The 19,788-nt window shown below is 42.5% G+C and overlaps 1 long non-coding RNA gene across 1 annotated transcript; it reads right to left on the bottom strand.

Annotated features, from left to right (window-relative positions):
- Window positions 1–434: 434 nt before the first annotated feature.
- Window positions 435–2,470, bottom strand: LOC149462233 (uncharacterized). The gene is made up of 3 exons (XR_016312693.1): window positions 2,360–2,470; window positions 1,873–1,930; window positions 435–645 (listed from the first exon to the last, which is right to left on the bottom strand). It is a non-coding gene; the product is annotated as an uncharacterized LOC149462233 (long non-coding RNA).
- Window positions 2,471–19,788: the final 17,318 nt, after the last annotated feature.

Raw genomic sequence — 19,788 nt, forward strand, 5'->3', positions numbered from 1 at the left:
CTGATCAATGTTTTTTTTCTTTATGTTAAAGCTGTGTATTTTCAGAAGTTCTGCAAGTGGTTTCTTTTTTCAATTTTCTACATAGTATTCTGACTGAATTACCATTTAACCCCTTAATGCCGGCGCCTCCCAGCCCTTTAAGGGGTTTCTGCCAAGAGATGGGCATTTATGATCTTGTGACCACCGTGATTGGGATCGTAATGCTCCCGATTACAAACTTTCTATCAGGGGCCGTTAACTGTGCCAAGATCTTGCAGGGCACATGCTCTCAACACAGGTTTGTTTACATTTAGGTACAAGAATATGCAGCCTCTTGTTGGCATAAAACGTGCACAAATAGGTTCATCCAAGTACAAGCAAACTGCTCACCACCATCTAGTTACATAGATAATACACATAAGTAAAGAAAAGATGCTCATGTTTAATAAGTCAACATTTATTTTTTTAGCCATGTACAATGGTTTTTGTTCTATATTATAATGTTAACAGGCTGGCCCTTTAAGCGATAAGAAAAGCAATCACAGGAAAAAATCAGGCAAAGTGATGAAGAGGACATCTTTGGGATGATCGAAGTTCACCTTGACTTTGCTTGCATACGAACACTGCCAGTATAGGTGAGCAGACGTGTTGAAATGAAGGTATCAGCTATAAAGAGGAAAGGTATAGAGTTAGAGACTAGACATTTGTAAGCATAGTCTTTAAAGTTGTAGTAAACAGTTCCTTCAGAGCACGTGCACCTGTGAAGTCACCGGCTGCCAAAAGAGTAAATATCTCCTAAATGGTGCGGTAAAAATCACAAAGCAGACTTTACTACCCCTTTAAAGTGTATTTCCAGTTTTGCAGCCAAACTTTATGCTTGTTACATGTTGCCATTAACATAGCATATCTTAGAAAAGCAACCAATAATGTTTAAATGTATTTAAAAACACTTTTTCCTTGATTAAAAATCCCTACAGGCTCTCCCTGCTTTGTGATGTTTAAAAGGGGCCTGTGGAACAATGCAACATCAGTTCCAAACTCAAATTTGAATACTGACTGTCCTACAAATGGATTAAAGATTTCAAAACCACTCTCCTGCATTGTGTTAAAAAGGGCTAGCTGAGTGTGAGAACTGTGAGACTCTCCAGACATTTACAGTCAGCCATGACACCTCCTTTTTACATTTTTAGGTATAATGTGTGAATGGGAACACATAGATGGGTTTTTTCTCAAATTTAACTGAAAAAGTGGAAATAAGTGTTAAAACAAAACAGGAAAATAAAGCCCTGGAAAGAAATAACAAAGTCCAACTTATGACATTTTTTTTTTTTAAGGAGAAAGGTCAGGAGACATCCCTATAAAGTTGTAACTCTGAAGCTGTGTGCAGTCCTCAAGCCAGTAAATCAGCTTCGATTGGTAGCTTCTATAATGAGAATTTGGTATTTGACATGCTCCATATGAAAACAATTCTTTTCAGAAGTTAAACCACCAATCAAAATCTTGAGATCAGAATATTATTCTTTCCAGAATTTAGCATTTGAGCTGAATATACACTGTACCAAACATCAAATTCCTGGACATCTCCAGTAACGTATGAAGGATAGCGAAAGTGTAAAGGGTTAATTATACCCAACGCAGGAGGGAAATGAAGACTATTGTGCCAATATTGGCTCAGTGCTTCAATAGTCTGTATGCACTCTGCTCCCCGCTATAGGATGCCCATAAAGGAACTGCAGAAAGCTAGTAAAGAGCATTATTTAGATTAAAAAACAAAAAAAGGCATTGTCCAATGACAGATCAAAGGTAATAAATCCTGCACTTACATCCCATTGTCCCCCTTGCATAGATTTCCTGGAAATATTAGTACTACAAAGGTTACATGTGAATGCTTACCAATTTTCCACACCAGCAGTGTCTTGCCAGAACCTAGCCATGCTGCTCATCCAGCCATCTGAAATTAAATGGCGGTACCATTAAAAACACATTAATAATGGCCTTTAAGCCCCAGTAACGTTTACAAAAAAGTTATATCATCAACTCCACTGTTGTGCTGTCTAATCAAAAAATCCCTGCTTTACTATCCATCCCTGTATACGGCAGAAAGAACTCCTAGAAACCAGTAACCTGCAGGGTGAGCACAAATTGTGCGTTAAAGAGGCATTGCCACACCCTGCCCCATCAAAGTTCATGAAAGACTCGACCCAGTCTGTACCCACAGACTTTAACTAAAAGACTTCCGAATGAACTAGAACTTCTCTCTTACACCCCAAAATCTAAGTTATTATAGAGTTATGGTAAAAGCTCATAACTCCAGTGAAACATAGCAAGCCAAGCTAGACTATGATCTACCATCCTTAATGAGTTTTATGTGGGTACCCACAATCTACTACTGCTGTAGGACAAGAAAAGGGCTTCCATCTTGCTTGGAGTGTTCACAGTTGTTTGTGGCTTCCAGTCGTGGAAAAGCTCAAATTTACAATGGCAACATGTCTACATAAGAGATAATAAAACATAAGGTTGGAGTTACAAATACAAAATTAAACATGTCATGAAATTCATGAAATTGAGGCTCACTGCTAAACAAACATTTTTTCTTTAAAGTTAGTCTGTGAACAAACATGCTGTAAAACATCTTACTTCCTTCTCATTTCCCAGGTTAGACAGCCAAAGCAGTGAGGCCAAAGCATCAGCAGAGAGCCAGTAGAAACCTTCTGAAAAGGAGACTTCAGCAATGGCAGCCCCTGTAATTCTCATGACCATCACTTTTAAGGGCTCCTTTACACCAGATGAAGGTAAAAATGCAATTTTAACCACTTGCCCTCTAGAGGATTTACCCCTCTTCCTGACCAGACCATTTTTTGTGATACGGTGCTGCGTTACTTTAACTGACAATTGCGTGGTCATGCAACACTGCACCCAAATGAAATGTATAAGGAACCAAAACACAAATGCTCCTGCACTTGGGGATGGACTCGATGCAGGCTACAACCACATTAAGAATGTCCTGGAACATGCACACCTTGCTGCCCTCAAATAGACCTGGGGAATCCAAATATACTGAATGATCAAAGAACAAACAGAGGGCGCACAGGCCTAGTGCATTACCATAAAAAATGTTTAATAAGAAATAAAGTAGGTGTTTTACTCACAAAACGACAATAAAGTCAAGGCACATCATAAAAGAACAGCTGGGTCAACACCGCGCTGAGTAACACTCCCTATTGCGGACTGTTACTCAGTGCGGTGTTGACCCAGCTGTTCTTTTATGATGTGCCTTGACTTTATTGTCGTTTGTGAGTACAAATGAAATGTATGTCCTTTATGCCCCCCCACAAATACAGCTTTCTTTTTGTGGTATTTGATCACCGCTGTGTTTATTTTTTGCGCTATAAACAAAAAAAAAAAAAAAGACCAACAATTTTTGAAAAAAAAAACGATATTTTTGACTTTTTGCTATTAAACCTGTCCAGTGAAAACATTTTAAAATAAAAATAACTCAGTACTGTCCGTGATACTTTTTTTATTTGCACTAACATACAATTGTGAGGACAAGCTTTCGGGGAGTGTCCCCTTCTTCAAGGTCCAAGCAATAAAGTACATTTAACAGCATTAAGTGATATGCGCTTTTTCAGCAAATTATTGAAATGTGCAATCATTTGAACAGCCTTAGTGAAGCTTAACAGTTAAACCAATGTGTTTGTATAGGGTTTGATGGACGTTGCTATAGGTGGACATTGATTACTAGTAATCTTGACCTTAGTGTTATAGCACCTAATTCAGGAGTGGGACACGAGGCAGAAAAAAGCTCAGGCCAAGATGGCCTCTGCTAGTGGACAAACTCCCCTCCCCCTTCCCCATCTGCTATGAGCAGCTCAGTTTTTTGCCTACTGTCTAAGAGTAAGGACCTAGCTTACTGCTGGGATTTAGTTCCTGTTTTTAGCAAGGTTAACATTTCATTTTTTTTTTTTTTTTAAAACTGTAGCTGGTCGCCACAGTTCAACCAATGAGCTTAACAGACCCCTAACTACAAATAGTGATTGGCTGCAACAGCCATGACCAGGAGTTGGATGGCTAGTGAGCTATCTTACAGAGAACACACAATATGGACAGAACCGAATGCATGAAGGTAAAAAACCTTGAGCCTTTAGAACCACTTTAAAATGAATGAAAGAAATGGATTTTTTGGTGAGCAGGAAAAAAAGAATCCTATATTTTTTTTTAACTTACAGTGCTGCTGTTCATGCACACTGGGCTTAAAACACTGTTTTTAAAGGCATTTGGAGGTGTCTGCCTATAAAATGCAACTCTGTTAGCCTATGTGTCCCTGCACACAGGCAGGAAACCCCATCACCAGCACATTTAGGAGAGAAGATTTTTGGCAGAAAAAAAATACGAGAATGAGCATAAATGCTAGAAGCGTTTAGGCATAGTTTATAACTTATTTGGCAGTGTGTTTGTATGGGTACCTACCATTTATTGAAGCTGCAGGGCCACAGAAGAGACTCCATGTTGCTTTGAGCTTTTTCTTCCCAGAACTAAAAAAAAAAAAAAAAAAAGAAAAACGGATAAGATCATTCCCACTGAAATCTAAAGGTTATAACACAATAGTTACCATAAGAAAGAATCTTGCCCTTAGTCAATCTGACCTCCTATGCCACATCCAGGGGTAGGGCTCCAGGCAGAAATAAAGCTCACTACTGTATTACAACACATTTCACTTAAAATGTCCCACAGATTACAGCATAAAATGAAATTTGATACCTACTTCTCATTTCTATTCTGTTCAGTCTCCAACACAGCGTTGCCATAGTTCGGGCTTGATGGTCACCTCACCAGCTACAATGTAAAACATAGGTATTAGAACCCCGTAACAAAACACAGGATCAACAGTCAGATACTTCGCCCATGTTCACCATTACCCATAGTCAAGCTTCTGAACCAACTGCCGGGCTGCGATCAGACCTAGTCCTAACCTTCACTGGGAAGTGGCGCCCCTTCCCCGATCTGAGAAAGGACTGGGAATGACACAGTCTCCAGGCCCTGTGCTACAGAGCAGCCCGGCAAGCATCTTCAAACAGCAGACCCTTTCCCTCCTCCAGAGAGCAGGGCCCAAGCTCCTTGCGGAGAGCAGGGCATCCACTCTCTGTTGAAGTGTTGCCATTTTGTGGGACTGGCACGTGTCAGACCCTTTTCTCCCTAAAGAGATAAGGAATCTAACCCAATACCAAAAGCCTGACCCAAGAATAAGAGTGCGGATGTCGGCCTGGCCAAAGTGTTTAATGGCTCTAGTATCGTGCCCTATACTCTAACCAACAAACGACCAAGAACCATTCCTAATCAACACTCTGTACTCCCAGGGAAGAAAAGGAAGAGCCGTCAAAGACAGATACGTCGCGCCCATGTCCATCTTCAGCCATAGTCAAGCTTCAGAACAAACTGCCGGGCTGCAATCAGACCTAGCCCTAACCTTCTCTGGGAAGTGGGCACCCTTCCCCGATCAGAGAAAGGACTGGGAATGACACAGTCTCTAGGCCCTCTGCTACAGAGCAGCCCGGCAGGCATCTTCAAACAGCAGACCCTTTCCTTCCAGAGGGTAGGGCCCAAGCTCCACGCGGAGACGAGGGCATCCACTCTCTGCAGACTTCCCAAGAGGGATCAGAGAGTTTGAAAGACCAGCACTGTCATCCATCCCTATTGAAGAAAGAACTCCCAGAAACCGGTGACCTTCAGGGCAAGCACACTGATGTGAATCAAAGAGGCTAACCAAGTTCTCCAGTATGACAGGGCGGGGCAAGCGACACTGTCATACCAAATTACCAGGTAGCTTCAAATCCACATCCTAGGAGCTCATTCTCTGCTAGAGACTTCAAACTGAACCAGAACATTTCACTACCAGACCCCAGAACCTGGGTACCACCACCGCGTGGTAAACCCAAGCTTGTGAGTTATGAGAACAGTTCATAACTTATTTGGCAGTGTGTTTGTATGGGTACCTACTATTTATTGAAGCTGCAGGGCCACAGAAGAGACTCCATGTTGCTTTGAGCTTTTTCTTCCCAGTAGTAAATACAAGAAAAAAAGAATTGATGGCATCATTCCCATTGAAATCTAATGCTTATAACATAATAGTTACCCTAAGAAATAATCTTGACTTTAGTAAATCTGACCTTCTACACCACATCCAAGAGTAGGACACTGGGCAGAAAAAAAGCTCAATACTGTATTAAAAATACGTATCACTAAAATGTCCCACAGATTACAGCATAAAATGAAATTAAATACATACCTCTAATTCCTATTTTGTTCAGTCTCCAACACAGTGTTGCATAGTTGAGGCTTGATGGTCACCTTACCAGCTACAATATAATGGTAACTTCACAAGGTACAATATAAATGTAGGCATTAAAAACTCATAAAAAAACACAGCATACACAGGGACCCAAACCCTCAATAAACCTTTGAGTAAAGTGGGCTCAAGTTTCTAAACAAACTGCCAGGCTGCAATGAAGCTAAAGGCAAGGAGATTGAATGAGACCTAGGCCCAGCCTTTTCTGGAAAGCTGGCGCCCTTTCTCCAATCCGAGAAAGGACTGGGAATGACCAAGTCTTGAGGCCCTCTGCTAAAGAGCAACCCAGCAAGCGGTCTAGTTACCCAATCACAGCATCTTCAAACAGCAGATTCTTTCTTTCCAGAGAATGGTGCCCAAGCTACAGACTTCCCAAGAGGGATCAGAGAGTTTGAAATCGTAGCAGTGTCATCATTCCGTTTGTTGCAGAAAGAACTTTCAGAAACTGGCAATCTTCAGGGCAAGAACATTGATGTGAATGAAAGAGGCTAACCAAGTTCTCCAGTATGACAGGGCGGGGCAAGCAACACTGTCATACCAAATTACAAGGTAGTTTCAATGCATATCCTAGGAGCTCAATCTCTGCTAGAGACTTCAAAGTGAACCAGAACTTTTCACACCTAGATCCCAGAACCTGGGTACCACCAATGAGTGGTTAAAACCAATCCCATGAGTTACAATAACAGTTCATAACTCATTTGGCAGTGTGTTTATATGGGAACCTACCATTTATTGAAGGTGCAGCGCAACAGAAGAGATTCCATGTTACATTGAGCTTTTCTTCCCAGTAGTTACTAAAAAAATTAAAATGGATGGCATCATTCCCACTGAAATCTAATACTTTTATCAAAATAGTTGCTATAAACCTATAAGAAATATGGGATCTTGCATTGCTGACTTAATGAAAATGCTAGCTTCCTAGATTTTGCTGTCACTTAACCCCAGCCAAAAATGCACTACACAGAAAAAAGTCCAAATCTGCATACTTGTCTGGATTTAAAGAACACCAGCATGACAGCCAGGCAACTAGCACTGCTATCAAATCAATTCATATACACAAAAAACATATTGCTTTATTATCAAGGATGAAAAGTTTTATTGCAGTTTTAACCAAAACAACACAGCAATGTTGCACTCAGTCTGTTGGCTTTGAGTCATATGTACACAGCCTTGCTATGCAAAAAGGAATAACCACTGTCACATCTGTATGACATTGCTGATAACAGCACATGCACCTTGGCCTTTTATATTGTGCCAGCCAGCAGACATCACAGACCCTTCCCCTATGTCAGTACCCTGAATCCTCTTCACAGTCCTACTTTAGACAGCAGAACTGGGGGAGCCTTGCCAACCTTTCACGTTAAAAGTGGCTAATTGGTTGCTGGGATGAGAAGCAGTACTAGCAACCAATCAGCCACTTGTTAACATGAAAAGTTGACCAGCTCCTGCTCCCCGTCTAGACCTGCTGTGCCTCCTGCCCTGGTGTTTAAAGTAGGACAGTAAAGGGAAGGAGGGTATGATAAGGGGGTTTGAGGGGAAAATGTAATGAAGGAAGAGAGGGTATGAAGTGAAGGGGAGGCCAGGTCAGCACAGTATTAGGTCAAACTGCATGTGTCTTCATCTGTAATATGATGCAAACATACATTTAAAATTTAAACACATGCCAAGGTGTATTTAAAATATCTACTTGCAACATTTTCTGCACAGCACATCATCCAAATGGATGAATAAAAATTCTGACAATAAGTGAAGCCTGCCTCAAGGAACTGGAGCACAACAGTAGCCCAAGAGCCAGACATTTAGCATTTATCAGAAAGATCCACAGTAGCAAGCCACTGTCTCTTTCCTTAGAATGTGAGGAGGGAGGGGAAACATGCTTTCCACTGATCTACAATAGAGGGGGGGGGGGGGGTGAGCATGCTTCCCACCAATCTCCAATGGAGAGGGAGGGGAGCATGCTTCCCACCAATCTACAATAGAGAGGGAGGGGAGCATGCTTCCCACCAATCTACAATAGAGAGGGAGGGGAGCATGCTTCCCACCAATCTACAATAGAGAGGGAGGGCAGCTTGCTTCCCACCAATCTCCAATAGACAGGGAGGGGAGCATGCTTCCCACCGATCTCCCATAGACAGGGAGGAAAGCATGCTTCCCACCGATCTCCCATAGACAGGGAGGGAAGCATGCTTCCCACCGATCTCCCATAGACAGGGAGGGAAGCATGCTTCCCACCGATCTCCCATAGACAGGGAGGGAAGCATGCTTCCCACCGATCTCTAATAGACAGGGAGGGAAGCATGCTTCCCACCGATCTCCAATAGACAGGGAGGGGAGTATGCCTCCCACCGATTTCTGACAGGGAGGGAAACATGCCTCCCACCGATCTCCAATAGAGAGGGAGGGGAGCATAATTCCCATCCACCTCCAATAGAGAGGGAGGGGAGCATAATTCCCATCGACCTCCAATAGAGAGGGAGGGGAGCATAATTCCCACTGACCTCCAATAGAGAGGGGGGGGGGGGGAATAATTCCCACTGACCTCCAATAGAGGGGGGGGGGGGCATGCTTCCCACTGACCTCCAATAGAGAGAGGGGATCATGCTTTCACTGATCTCCAATAGAGAGGGAGGGGAACATGCTTCCCACTGATCTCCAATAGAGAGGGAGGGGGGCATGCTTCCCACTAATCTCCAATAGAGAGGGAGGGGAGCATGCTTCCCACTGAGCTCCAATAGAGAGAGAGGGGAGCATGCTTCCCACTGAGCTCCAATAGAGAGGGAGGGGAGCATGCTTCCCACTGATCTCCAATAGAGAGGGAGGGGAGCCACTCTTCTCATTAGTCTCCAGTGCAAATTGTCACTTGCTTCTCACAGATTAGGTAATAGCAAGCGTTCCCTAGCTTTGGTATTAGTGGGAGGATTCATGCTTCCCACTGAGCCCCGTCATGGGGAAAAAATAAGCCCCATCATTAGTGTCAGTGAGGAGTGTCAGTAAGAAGAAAAACTTTGATGTTGGCAGGATTAGAAAAAAAAACCCCACCATATTAGTGGGGGTACCCACTAATGCCCCTGAAGTAAAGGCAGAGGAAAGCTGATCCATGCAGTGCATTCACATGCATGTTTGAATACAAACCATTTAGGAAGGCCACAATATAACATTTGATACAAAACAATTACACATTAGCATTGTAACATATATTTGTCACATTTACACAGAGTGCAGGGAAACAAGTTTAGACTTTAGCTTTAAAATGAACATTGCAACCATCATGACATTCAAAATCCACTTACAAAGCTTGTGTCAGCAGCAGGCCACGTGCTCAGCAGCAAGCCATGTGCTCAGCAGCAAGCCACGTGCTCTGAAGGCCAAAGAGCAGATCCATGCACAGGTGAGAGTATTTATAGGTAATCCACCCGTTTTTTTCTCACTCAACTTTATTTGTATCACTACCAAACTGACAAAGCTCACAAACTCTCAGGAAGGTTCAAAACAACTTTTTCTTTTGCAATTCAATGCCCAGAAGTGTTACTATTGCTGGACAGGTACAGATATTGGGAAATAAAACAAATATAACAAATAAAAAAAAAGAGAAAAAAATGCCAGGATGAACTAGGAGCTTAAAGGTCAGGTGACACAGCCACACCTCCTAAACGTTAACTCCTCATTGCCCAGATTCAGTGTTTCCTATTTGTATCACCTTAATTAAACTTTCCGAAGATTTTTGTTTGATGGGTTACATAAACAAATAAATAAAAGTTTGTCACAGATGCAGTAACTCAGAAAATTGATTTGATAGATTTTTTTCATTCGACCCTCATACCATCGCATAGAAAGTCTTTCGTATGCAAAACAACATTTTTCACGGTTGTTCAACCGCATTTTTTCATTCACAATATTGTTGTCGGTTAAAACATCCTGCTCATCATCGAAGAGAAAATCGTTCGATCAGTGGTTCCGCAAAATTTTCATACGATTTTCTTATCGTATGTATGGGGCATTGCTGACCACTTACACAAATATCGGGACTTATTTTTACTGCCAATGACACCAGTAATGGGGCTTATTTTATTCTCACCAACACCATCATTGGGGTTTATTTCCTCCCACCAACACCGATTTTTACTTCCACCTACATCATCTGTGGGGCTTATTTCATCCTACTGACACCAATATGGGACTTTTGTTATTTCAGCTGACTCCAATGATGGGGTTTATTTCCTCTCACTGACACCGATGTGGGGCTCATATCATCCCACTAACACTGATTTTATAAAATGTAAAAAATAGTGAGCACTCCTGTATAACAATAAAGTAAGCAGCTAATAGCACTAAAAGGAGATCACAACCGCCTCAAGTAAAAGTAAATAAAGTGCAGCGCTAAAAACAACAAGCAAAAAGTTCGATCTAAAAAGTTTGATCTAAAAAGTTCGATGTGAAATTTATCAAATGTTCGTCAATGAGATGAAGTAAGCCCCACGTCAGTAATATAAAATCAGTGAATCAGTGTTAAAAACAACAAGCAGAAAGTTTGATCTAAAAAGTTCGATCTAAAAAGTTCGATGCAAAATTTGTTATCAAATGTTCATCAATGAGATGAAGTAAGCCCCACGTCAGTAATATAAAATCAGTGTTAAAAACAACAAGCAGAAAGTTTGATCTAAAAAGTTTGATCTAAAAAGTTCGATGTGAAATTTGTTATCAAATGTTCGTCAATGAGATGAAGTAAGCCCCACGTCAGTAATATAAAATCAGTGTTAAAAACAACAAGCAGAAAGTTTGATCTAAAAAGTTCGATCTAAAAAGTTTGATCTAAAAAGTTCAATGTGAAATTTGTTATCAAATGTTCGTCAATGAGATGAAGTAAGCCCCACGTCAGTAATATAAAATCAGTGTTAAAAACAACAAGCAGAAAGTTTGATCTAAACAGTTCGATGTGAAATTTGTTATCAAATGTTCGTCAATGAGATGAAGTAAGCCCCACGTCAGTAATATAAAATCAGTGTTAAAAACAACAAGCAGAAAGTTTGATCTAAAAAGTTTGATCTAAAAAGTTCGATCTAAAAAGTTCAATGTGAAATTTGTTATCAAATGTTCGTTAATGAGATGAAGTAAGCCCCACGTCAGTAATATAAAATCAGTGTTAAAAAAAAGCAGAAAGTTTGATCTAAAAAGTTCGATGTGAAATTTGTTATCAAATGTTCGTTAATTCATCAATATAATATTAAAGTGGGCACAGCTATGAGGAATCCGGAAGAAATGGCAGAAATGCGCACTCACCGACCGCGCATAGGAAATGTGCATGTGTGTATTAAATTCCACAGATATCGATCTCCCTCAGGAAGGGGTGTCATCAAATGATAGTCTGCTGGGCTCACAGGACCTCCTTAAGATCAGGATGGATCAACCGGATAAAGAATCCCTTCAGGTGAAGGCTTCCCTCCTCTGGATGTAGTATATATTGGAAGCTGTGTCTGCTGACCGCTCAATGAGGGGCAAAAAGTGGAAGAGTACCCATAGTGTAGTATGTCAAAAAACTTTATTGGTAACAAACTTAGTGCAGGGTAGATCTGTAATGGTGCTGGCAAGTGCCAAAAAATAAATATAGTGCAGGAAACAAAGTTACTGACACTGAATGGTAGAGTGGCCGCCAGACCTCCTCGTGGTCTGGGCGGCAATAAGGCGTCACAGGCTGTCAGTTCCTCATGAGGCCTTTCGTGCTAAGGCACATCATCAGAGGGGACACTGACTGAGGTCTGGCGGCCACTCTACCATTCAGGGTCAGTAACTTTGTTTCCTGCGCTATATTTATTTTTTGGCACTTGCCAACACCATTACAGATCTATTGACTAAAGATAGTTTTTTAGAGGTTACAAAATAAATTACTGTATCACCCAATATATGGCTTCCATTCAGTAGCCCAAAAAGGCATACAAAAAAGAAGGGTTTGTGAAAAAGAATTCACAGGAAAGCGGCTACATTATGAACAGAATGTGATACTCAGAAAAATTTCCAAAAATGATGCTTTATTACATATAAATATTTGACATATGGGCAATCGCCCTGGTTTACCATCACCTCAGTATGAGACAATTCACACAGACCTAAAACCATATAAAATAACACCAAAACCGGTCTGAATAAATGTGCTGCAAAGACAATGACCACAAGAAGTCTAAAGTCTTTGCAGCACTGGCACATAGGTTAACACTTCCTGAAGGAGGTGTACACAAAAATTATACCATAGGTATACAGTGTCACATGTAATGAATATAAAGACATGTGTCATAACCATATAGGTTCTATCCAATAGAAGGGAATTCCCAAAAATTATACCAAAGGTATGAAATATCACATGTATGCAATGCAGCGAGCACAGTGTGCGTCAAAGGAGAGGCAAAGCCATAAGCCTATGTGAGGCAGCAAAAGGATATCACATATGAAATACAGTACAGTCCCATGCCGGCACATGTGGTTGGGGCCCATTCATCTGTAATATAAATGACTGATTCTTAGGACTCTTAGATGTAAATGACGCCCCAATTGTCGCCTGGATGGAGAAACAGATGCAAGTAGCAGAACACTGCTTTAAGTGATTTCTTCACCACAGCATGTGGACTACACATCACTTTTTGTTGAAAACAAGATAAAGCCCAGCGGCTCCTCCGCCCGTTGAAATATATGTGGCATGCCTTGTTTCCTATAGAAAACACCATGATGTCCCCATCCTGTAGTGAGACAAACAATATGAGGGAAGTCACTGTAAGAGCTTTCACTCTATAATGGTCGTTAATGCCATATAGGTCACAAGGGACCTTTAATCTAATGTCCTGTAACAGTCCACTCACCACCTGTGCAATGGGTAGTAGGAAAGAAAAAGGATATCCTTCATGAGTACTGCCCTTCAAAACTTACTGCTGTATGGAACCAGGGAACCACCGCTTACATCAGCCGACATACCGCGGGTTCCGACCTCTCCATGGCGCCTGTGCCGCCTAAGCATGCCTCATAGCATGTGAAGATGGCTTCCTCCTTGTAGGTCAGCGTGCGTTCCACCTAGTGCGCATGACCGGAAGTGACGTATCTGACGTATGACGTCAACGCGTTTCGCCGATGGGCGTATCTCACTCAGCTTCGTCAGGACCAATGGGATTCCTGCATTTCAACCCTCTATTTATAGTGGATTAAGACCCACCCACTTATGCAGTAATAGGTTTGGAGACCCTTTCATTAATACTGCCATCTTCTGGTGAAAGTGTGGTAATTTTCAATTGAATATAATTTTTGTTTTCTACTTTTGGGTGCATTGCTGTAATTGTCAAGTCTTTCCTCTCTCTGATATTTCCAGTCACCTGTCTTTATAATTTTAATTTAACTATGACCAGCGGTTGTGCTAAGTATTTAGCCTTTTTCTTCCATTGGGGATAACTGCAATGTAATTTTTGCATAAGTGGGTGGGTCTTAATCCACTATAAATAGAGGGTTGAAATGCAGGAATCCCATTGGTCCTGACGAAGCTGAGTGAGATACGCCCATCGGCGAAACGCGTTGACGTCATACGTCAGATACGTCACTTCCGGTCATGCGCACTAGGTGGAACGCACGCTGACCTACAAGGAGGTAGCCATCTTCACATGCTATGAGGCATGCTTAGGCGGCACAGGCGCCATGGAGAGGTCGGAACCCGCGGTATGTCGGCTGATGTAAGCGGTGGTTCCCTGGTTCTATACAGCAGTACGTTTTGAAGGGCAGTACTCATGAAGGATATCCTTTTTCTTTCCTACTACCCATTGCACAGGTGGTGAGTGGACTGTTACAGGACATTAGATTAAAGGTCCCTTGTGACCTATATGGCATTAACGACCATTATAGAGTGAAAGCTCTTACAGTGACTTCCCTCATATTGTTTGTCTCACTACAGGATGGGGACATCATGGTGTTTTCTATAGGAAACAAGGCATGCCACATATATTTCAACGGGCGGAGGAGCCGCTGGGCTTTATCTTGTTTTCAACAAAAAGTGATGTGTAGTCCACATGCTGTGGTGAAGAAATCACTTAAAGCAGTGTTCTGCTACTTGCATCTGTTTCTCCATCCAGGCGACAATTGGGGCGTCATTTACATCTAAGAGTCCTAAGAATCAGTCATTTATATTACAGATGAATGGGCCCCAACCACATGTGCCGGCATGGGACTGTACTGTATTTCATATGTGATATCCTTTTGCTGCCTCACATAGGCTTATGGCTTTGCCTCTCCTTTGACGCACACTGTGCTCGCTGCATTGCATACATGTGATATTTCATACCTTTGGTATAATTTTTGGGAATTCCCTTCTATGGGATAGAACCTATATGGTTATGACACATGTCTTTATATTCATTACATGTGACACTGTATACCTATGGTATAATTTTTGTGTACACCTCCTTCGGGAAGTGTTAACCTATGTGCCAGTGCTGCAAAGACTTTAGACTTCTTGTGGTCATTGTCTTTGCAGCACATTTATTCAGACCGGTTTTGGTGTTATTTTATATGGTTTTAGGTCTGTGTGAATTGTCTCATACTGAGGTGATGGTAAACCAGGGCGATTGCCCATATGTCAAATATTTATATGTAATAAAGCATAATTTTTGGAAATTTTTCTGAGTATCACATTCTGACCATTACAGATCTACCCTGCACTGAGTTTGTTACCAATAAAGTTTTTTGACATACTACACTATGGGTACTCTTCCACTTTTTGCCCCTCATTGAGCGGTCAGCAGACACAGCTTCCAATTTATACTACATCCAGAGGAGGGAAGCCTTCACCTGAAGGGATTCTTTATCCAGTTGATCCATCCTGATCTTAAGGAGGTCCTGTGAGCCCAGCAGACTATCATTTGATGACACCCCTTCCTGAGGGAGATCGATATCTGTGGAATTTAATACACACATGCGCATTTCCTATGCGCGGTCGGTGAGTGCGCATTTCTGCCATTTCTTCCGAATTCCTCATAGCTGTGCCCACTTTAATATTATATCGATGAATTAACGAACATTTGATAACAAATTTCACATCGAACTTTTTAGATCAAACTTTTTAGATCGAACCTTTTAGATCGAACCTTTTAGATCGAACTTTTTAGATCAAACTTTTTAGATCGAACTTTTTAGATCGAACTTTTTAGATCGAACTTTTTAGATCGAACTTTTTAGATCGAACTTTTTAGATCGAACTTTTTAGATCGAACTTTCTGCTTGTTGTTTTTAACACTGATTTTATACCACTGATGTGGGGCTTACTTCATCTCATTGAAACCAATGATGGGACTTATTTTATTCTCACCAACACCATCAATGGGGCTTATTTCATCCTACTAACACCAATATGGCCCTTTTGTTCTTCCCACCAACACCAATGATAAGGCTTGTTTCCTCCCATTGACAAAGATATGGGGCTAATTTCCTCCCACTGACACCAAAAATACAGAGCTTATTTTTCTCTTTACACAGACGATTTGGTGTTCCTTACACTGACAACAGTTATAATGTATATTTTCCTCCCACTGACACCAATTATTTTATCCCCACTGACATCAACAAAATGGTTTAATATCGACCCACTAACACCAATGATGAGGCTTATTTTTATTCCCACTGACAACAATGGGACTTATTCTACTCACACTGACACCAATGATGTGGCCTATTTTACTCTCACTAATAACAATGGGGCTTATTTTACTCACATTGACACCAACTATTGCACTTATGCTCCTCCTACTCACTGAAATGTGACTTATTTTATCTCACTGACACCAAGGACATGGGGCCTATTTTATTTCCACTTACACCAATGATGGGGCTTATTTTGCTCCCACTGACATGAATGTTGGAGCTTAATCCCTTCCATTAATACTGATGTGACATTTATTTCCTCCCACGGTCACTGATATGGGGCTTTTTTAACTCCCAAGGACACCGATGACACAGGGCTCATTGTACTCTCACTGACACTAACGATATGGGCCTCATTTTCTTCTTACGGACATCAATGATATGGGACTTATTTTGCTGCCCCTGAGACTAACAAAAAGGCTTATTATCCTCCTAGTGACACCAGCAAGGGGGCTTTTTTTATCCCCAAATAAATTAAGGTTCAGGCTTATTTTATCTACATGGACACAAACAATTCAGCCTTTTTACTCCCACTGACACCAATAACGGGGCTTATTTTTCCTCCTAAGGACACCAGCGATGGGGACGATTTCATCCCACTGACATCAGAGAGAGGTTATTTCTATTCCTTCTGATTCCAGCAATATGGGGCTTATTCCTTTCTGCCGATACTGAAAATATGGGGCTTATTTTCCTCTTTGCACCAATGATATGGAACTCTTTGCTTCTACTGACACCAGCAATGATGTTTATTTTCCTCCCAAGGACACCAAAGGTTGGGTTTATTTTATCCTCACTGACACCAGCAAAACAGCATAATATCCTCCTACTAACACCAACAATGGGACTTTTTTTTATTGTCACTGTGAGATGGGGTAGTTAGCTCTTATGGTAGATGCGCCTATACAGTGAATCCATGCCAGACATGAACTATATTTAAGGGCCTGGTAGCCCACTTTTATTAAAATGACAGAAAGCAAAATAAAAGTCCAGCATAAAGTTTCCCATACAGGAAATCTTCTCCAGCTTCTTCAGAACACAAACAGTGGAAAATGCCGAGCCACCCGGCTCATAAGCTCACTCATCTCCAACTGGGGTACCTCTTACCAGTCTCTCTGACTGTGCAGTCCCGCTCTCCTGGATGCCTGGCTCTCTAGCCTTTTGTCACAGTGCCCTGCTGCACAGCCCACCTCTGGCCTGTAGATTGGGGTTCTCCTGACACCCCAATAGCAGTCAACCTTACTCCTGGAACTGAGACCATTTGTCTCGTGGCTTCTGGCTGGACCCTCTGACCCTTCGATGAGAGTTCTGTCTCCTGGCTGGGCACACTGACCTCGGGTGAGACCTTCCGTCTCCCTCACTGGAAGCGGTTTCCAAACTGGGAGCCCGGAGCTATCCTCAGACCGGAGTATACAATGACACTGCACACCTGGTTGCAAGCATCTAGCGAAACCCGGACAAAGAATTGAATCCCGAACTACAGAATCTGGAGAAAGCCAAAAACACAGCTTTCTCCACTCAGAAATTATAGTTCTGAACCTTGCATTAACCGGAAATGTGAATCTTGTGTCACATTTTTCTATATTCTTACAGGGACAGGGCCTCTCTCTGTCACACCACTGACACCGACGATGGGGTTCATTTTACCCACACAATGATGCCAACAATGGGGCTTCTTTTACTCCCATTTACACCAACAATGGGGCTTCTTTTACTCCCATTTACACCAGCAATGGGGCTTCTTTTACTCCCATTTACACCAGCAATGGGGCTTCTTTTACTCCCATTTACACCAACAATGGGGCTTCTTTTACTCCCATTTACACCAGCAATGGGGCTTCTTTTACTCCCATTTACACCAGCAATGGGGCTTCTTTTACTCCCATTTACACCAGCAATGGGGCTTCTTTTACTCCCATTTACACCAGCAATGGGGCTTCTTTTACTCCCATTTACACCAGCAATGGAGCTTCTTTTACTCCCATTTACACCAACAATGGGGCTTCTTTTACTCCCATTTACACCAACAATGGGGCTTCTTTTACTCCAATTTACACCAGCAATGGGGCATCTTTTACTCCCATTTACACCAGCAATGGGGCTTATTTTACTCCCATTTACACCAGCAATGGAGCTTCTTTTACTCCCATTTACACCAACAATGGGGCTTCTTTTACTCCCATTTACACCAACAATGGGGCTTCTTTTACTCCCATTTACACCAACAATGGGGCTTCTTTTACTCCCATTTACACCAACAATGGGGCTTCTTTTACTCCCATTTACACCAACAATGGGGCTTCTTTTACTCCCATTTACACCAACAATGGGGCTTCTTTTACTCCCATTTACACCAACAATGGGGCTTCTTTTACTCCCATTTACACCAACAATGGGGCATCTTTTACTCCCATTTACACCAGCAATGGGGCTTCTTTTACTCCCATTTACACCAGCAATGGGGCTTCTTTTACTCCCATTTACACCAACAATGGGGCTTCTTTTACTCCCATTTACACCAACAATGGGGCTTCTTTTACTCCCATTTACACCAGCAATGGAGCTTCTTTTACTCCCATTTACACCAACAATGGGGCTTCTTTTACACGCATTGACAGAAGTAGTTTTTTTTCCTCCTACTAACACCGATTGGAGACTTCTGGTCATGTGCCGTATGGGATAGGACGTGGGTCCCGCGGCTCCGGGAACCAGCGCGGCAATACGGCTCCCTGCAACAGGGAAATTAAACATAAAGGCACAAAAAGTGCCCCCTGAGCCCCCTCCGCTCCTCCCGGATGGAGTGGCACCTAATACAGGACCCATCCGGCTCTGGTACCGTGGCGGGATCCCAGGGGAACAGCTCTCCCCCATCTGCAGCCAAGATGGCCGCCGTTCAAGTCAGAAGCAGCAGCTCCAACAGCATGGACATGGACGCAGGACAAGGTACGACAGAGCCACAGCCACATACCACAAACACACTGGGGCATGCTGACACCTTTAGTCCCATGCACATATATGGTAGTATTGCACAGGCTGTTGCTTCTATACTACTACCTACCATTACTCAGTGGACAGAGCAGTAGTGCAGGGTATAGAGCAACTTAGAAAGGACTTGGGGGACAATGCCAAACGTATATCTGACGCTGAACAACGCCTCTCTGACCTAAAGGACGAATTTCAAGCCATGCAGGCCGGCATTTCACACTCTAAACGTATGCAGCAATCCATCCTGGACAAACTTGACGACCTAGAAAACCGCTCGCGAAGGAACAATCTATATGTCGTAGGCCTCCCAGAATCCTACAACGCAGGTTCGCTGTCTGACATTTGTTCCACGTGCATTCCTGCAGCGCTGGGCATACCGTCACCTTGTCAGGTTGAATGAGCACACCGCCTTGGGGCGCCTTCAAACGATAGACGTACGCCACGCTCCGTAATCATCAAATACCTTAACTACGCTGACTGTGTCGTTATCCTGAATTCAATTCGCAACTCACACTCTTTGAAACTAGAGGGCTACAAGTTGTTGTTTGCCAATTACTCTCAGGAAGTCTCCCGCAAACACAAAGCGTTCCAGCAAATATGCGCTACACTTAATCAAAAAGGGATCAAATTCACCCTTGCATACCCTGCCACACTCCGCTTCATGACGCCTACAGGGGACGCTAAATCCTTCATTCACCCAGAGGAAGCCCTCCAGTATCTGCAAACCAATCTATTGGGCCCTCTAAACTCACACCATGCCCCCCGAGACCCAGGCCCAAGAGACCAGCGCAGTCCGCAAAAAGACCCACCTAAGAAGC

This window comes from Staurois parvus, unplaced genomic scaffold (genome assembly GCF_062004578.1).
Source record: "Staurois parvus isolate SC_StPar_1 unplaced genomic scaffold, SC_StPar_1.0 ptg000181l, whole genome shotgun sequence".
Taxonomy (NCBI): Eukaryota; Metazoa; Chordata; class Amphibia; order Anura; family Ranidae; genus Staurois; species Staurois parvus.